The sequence below is a fragment of the Microcaecilia unicolor genome, chromosome 6 (genome assembly GCF_901765095.1).
Source record: "Microcaecilia unicolor chromosome 6, aMicUni1.1, whole genome shotgun sequence".
Taxonomy (NCBI): domain Eukaryota; kingdom Metazoa; phylum Chordata; class Amphibia; order Gymnophiona; family Siphonopidae; genus Microcaecilia; species Microcaecilia unicolor.
Window position 1 is genome coordinate 153,063,149 of NC_044036.1, and position 5,336 is coordinate 153,068,484.

Genomic DNA, 5,336 nt, shown 5'->3' on the forward strand with positions numbered 1-5,336 from the left:
CTTTCTGAAGAAATTCACCCAGGCAAGAATAAGTGGGACGTAGGCAATAGACATTTACAGCAGTACAAGTATTCAAATAATATATTAAGGCACGGGATGCTACTTACCATGTCAAGAGGAGTGGAGGAATGGCCTAGTGGTTAGAGCATGGGTCTTGCAATCCAGAGGTGGCCAGTTCAAATCCCACTGCTGCTCCTTGTGATCTTGGGCAAGTCACTTAACCCTCCATTGCCTCAGGTACAAACTTAGATTGTGAGCCCTCCTGGGACAAAGAAATATCCAGTGTGCCTAAATGTAACTCACCTTGAGCTACTACTGAACAAGGTGTGAGCAAAATCTAAATAAATACACATAAAAACATGTCCATAGACAGCACAGAATGTATGCAGAAATTGGAACAACAATGGATATGAAAGAGATTGAAGTAAATTATACTTTTATTAAAATTGCCCACTGTGGCCATGTTTCGTCAATGGCAGACTGCTTCAGGGGCAGCAGCTAAAGGGGAATTTAAACTCACACTCCCCCTTAACGAACACAACGAATGCAGGCATCAGCCTTGGCAAACCTTCCAGTGAACAGTCTTGCTGCAATCTTTGCCTTCCCTAAGGGGAAGTATGAGTTTAAATTCCCCTTTAGTTCCTGCCCCTGAATCCACTGGCAAAGCATGGCCACGTCAGGTAATTTTAATAAAAGTATAATTTACTTTACCCTCTTCAATCCATTGTTCTTTGGAATACATTCTGTGGATCACAACTGCCTCTCTTGTGTTGTCAGCAGAAGTGGAATATACAAATGCTGCTTATAGGATACACTTAGTCAGAAATGTTTACCACGTGGATTTTTTAGACGACTTATATAGAATCTGGCCCTAAATGGTATACCACAGGATATGCTCAGGCATCCTACGGTAAGTGCCTTTTTAGCATGCCCTAATCCACATGCTAAAAAAATATTTAACATTTTTTGGGGGAGGGGCATGTCAGGAGGCTTTCTGTCCTAATGAGCACATCCACATTACTGCACACTAACTGGTTAACGCCTACAAAATGGGTGACAGTAATTGCTCACCTGGTAATTTTTACTAATGGCTACATGCTAATGGCAAAATTAGCATATGTAGTACAGCAGAGAGAGGGAGCAAAGTACAAACAAAGGTCCAAACAGCAAAAAAAACAGCACCAGGGGTCTTAAAAAAGGGGACACAATTTTTTAATCGTACACCTTTGTAAAACAGTCTTAACTTTTTGGACTCCAATATCGAAGGAGATCATTACTATTTTACTACATGTGTGGAGGAATATATATCGTTGCTACACGTAGCCTCTAATATTTCTGCTCAGTTAATCTGCACATTCCTCTTGCTACCATCATGACCCCTGACGCAGGCACTCTGCGCCGAAACACAGCCCGTGCCGGGTTGTTTTCGAAGACTGTTTTATAAAGGTGTAAGATTAAAGAACTGTGTCCCCGTTTTTTTTAAGGCCCCTGGTGCTGTGTTTTTTCTGTTTGAACATTAGCACATGGCAATTAATAGAAAAACTGGAAAATCGGCCATTTTATGCCTGCGCCAAAATGGCGTTAGTGCATGAGAAAAACTCATACAATGGCATGCTAATGCCACTTTTTGCCGCACCTTAGTAAAAGGGTCCCTAAGTGACTTGTCCAAGATCACAAAGTGTGGTGGTGGGATTTGAACTGTGGCTTCTCTTATTCTCAGCCTGTTTCTCTAACCATTATCCGACATATGGCACGATGCAGCCATAGCGAACCAAAATTAAATATTGAAATATTGTTCTAAATATTCATATTAGTCTAAACACATAATGGGCATGATTCTATATATGGTACCTAAAATTAACACGAATTAGGCAATTATGCCTAAGTATATTCTAAATACCATGTGTAAATCTATATACGGTATTTAGAATACACTTATGCATAGTTCATGTGACTAATCGACATGCGTCCATTTATACCAATGAAAAGCTAGTATAAATCCCTGCGCGTAGAGTTACATGCACTGGCCCATATTTTATAACAAAATATGCCCCTTTTTGCCTGCACGCATTAGAATCTAGGCGCAGTACATTACAGAAAACGGTTAGGAATGTACGTGAATAAATTCTAATTTTTGCCAATTAGTGATCGTTATTGCTTGTTAAGAGCTATTAACAATGCTTAACAGCTTGTTAGCACAATTAATCTATTCATGTAGTTATAGAATACACCTAGATTTACACATGGACTCACGCATACCTCAAGGTGCACTATATAGAATCTGAGGGAATATGCTTCTGCTTTTATTTTATACTGTGGTTAAAAAAATTGAATATATACAGAGAGAGAGAGTTTGGTCATTTGGAAATGCCTTGGAGCAATGATTTGTGACTGTCACTGTCAATAAATCATATGCTAACTACTTGGAAGACTGTCTTTCAAAACACATAAAGTGCTTACTTTTCTGGTGTCTTTTATTGACAGTGTGTTTAACAGAGTAGCACATAAAATGACACTGTTTCTATTATTTGCACAGGTATCACAGATATTTTCCTGTCACTAAATTGCAGACTATCAGCATAACCATGTCACTCTAATTCTGTGTGCTGTCTCTCACCACAGGCGCATCTGAATGTCACTGTCTATGCTTTTTCCAGGTGGTGTCCCTAAAGACAGATCATTTAATTACTCCTGATGCTTTGTGATGCAGGTTGGACTAGTCAAGACAGCGGTATTTCAAAGGGAGTTTGCTTGTTGCTCTCTGTTTAGCAATTTAGTCTTCAGGAAAGATTTTTTAAAATCAAGGTGAAGAGTCAGGGAACTGATTTCTGTTTAATGTTGCTGATCCATAAACATCCTAATTCTGTACCTGGCGCTTAAAACTGTGTGTGCATCCAATTTGCATGTACAATTTAATTGAGAAACGAGCCAATTAGCACTGATAACTGGGTGCTAATAATCAATTATTGGCGCTAATTGGCATTAATTTAAATTTGCGCACACAGGATCCATGCATAAAATCTATGCGTACATCTGAAAAGGGGGCATGGCCATGGGAGGGGCATGGGCAGATCAGTGTTCCTGGAATCTGCGTGCAGTTTTACTGAATATAGGAGATGCGTGCCTAATTTAGGCATGAGAGTTTTCACTAGGATTTAGTTGGTGTAAATCCTCATACCCAAAATTGGGTGTGGATTCCGGCGCCAAATAATATTCTATAAAGGGCACCATTTATTGAGTAGCACTTAGTGCTGATCTTTTTTTTTTATTGGCGCCATATACAGAATTCAGTCATGCGCACTTCCCCGTAGTTCTATAAAAGTCAGTATAAATTGCATGAACAAATTTGGGTGCATGCCCACTTTACACGCTTCATTGAATAACAAGGTAATTAGTGTTAATAATCGACTTAACCAGTAGTTTAGCCAGACCTCAATGTAGGGAGGGGGGGGGGTCCAGAGCCCAAAGTGAGAGGGCATATTTTGGCCCACCTCCCTGCAGCCTTCTCACATACCTTGACTGGCAGGAGTCCCCAACCCCCGCCAGCTGAAGCATTTTTCCAGCGTTGGTCTCTGCCGCTTTGCCTGCCCTGCTCTTCCCCTCACTTCGCATACACATTCGTTTTAATGACATTGACCATGAGCGATGTGAGGGGAAGAGCAGGACAGGCAATGCAGCGGAGAGCTGGAGACCAGCGCTGGACAAAGACTTCAGCTGGCGGGGGTTGGGGACCCCTGCCAGCCAAACTAGGGGCCCCAGAGCCAATTTGGATGTGCCCAGATCCCCCCCCCCCCCCCCCCCGTAGCAACGCCTTTGAGATTAACAAGCAATTACTGGCACTAATTAGATTTAATTGGGATATGCGTGCGGAAATATGAGGATCATGGGCAGAACAGGGACATTCCTAACATTTACACAAGTTGTTATAGAATGAGGGGGGATACATGCCTAATGTAGGCACGTACATTTGCACGTTTCTGTTGGTGCAAATGACCGTGCCTAAAGTTAAGTGCGATTTCCGAACATAAGCGTTATTGTATAAACCATGCCTAACTTTAAGCATGGCTTACAGAATAGCACTTTTTCGGTACCATATATAGAATTTACCCTTTTATGATTAGGCAACATTACTTTTAAAATGTATTCAACATAATAAAAAACTTTTGGGAAGGTGGCAGACTAACCTTTCAACATGATGTGTTCCTTTTATGGTATGCTTCTTAGTTATAGACTGAAAAAGAAAATTGGATGCAGATTTTTTTTTCTATTTTACATTATAGTATTGTTTACTATGTTAAATGAAAAATGGCTGATTTAGGGTCTGATTCAATAAAAAATTCCCCCCCCCCCCCCCCCACCACCACACACAAACACAAACACACACACACACACACACACACACACACACACACACACACACTCATTCTACATAGATGGGCATTTTTGAAAGAAACGTCCAAGTTGGGATTTGGACGTCTTTGTAAAATGTCCAAATCCGGGCGCAGGAAAAACAGTATTTTCAAAAAAAGATGGACGTTCATCTTTCATTTTGAAAATACCAAGGATGTCCTTGGATTTGGACGTCCCTAGAGATGGACATCTTTGATTTTCGGCGATTTTTGAAACCAAAGATGTCCATGTCAAAAATGTCCAATTGCAGGCCATTTGGACGTGGGAGGAGCCAGCATTTGTAGTGCACTGGTTCCCCTGACATGCCAGGACAAAAACCAGGCACCCTAGGGGGCACTGCAGTGGAATTCATAAATTGCTCCCAGGTACATAGCTCCCTTACCGTGTATGCTGAGCCCCCCAACCCCCCCAAAACTCACTACCCACAACTGTACACCACTACCATAGCCCTTATGGGTGAAGGGGCACCTAGATGTGGGTACAGTGGGTTTGTGGTGGGTTTTGTAGGGCTTGCTGTTTCCTCCACAGTTGTAACGTGTAGGGGGGTATGGGCCTGGGTCAGCCTGTCTGAAGTGCACTGCATCCACTAAAACTGCTCCAGGGACCTGCATGCGCTATCATAGACCTGAGTATGACATCTGAGGCTGGCACAAAATATTTTTAAAGATGTTTTTTGATGGTGGGAGGGGGTTAGTGACCACTGGGGAAGTAACGGGAGGTCATCCCCGATTCCCTACGGTGGTCATCTAGTAATTTCGGGCACCTTTTTGTGCCTTATTCATGAAAAAAACACGTCTGGGTGAAAACGTCCAAGTTTTACTTTAGGACGTTCCTGCTTTTTTTTGATTATGGGTCAAAGACGTCCAAGTGTTAGGCACGCCCAAGTCCCGCCTTCGCTACACCTTCAACACGCCCCATTGAAATGT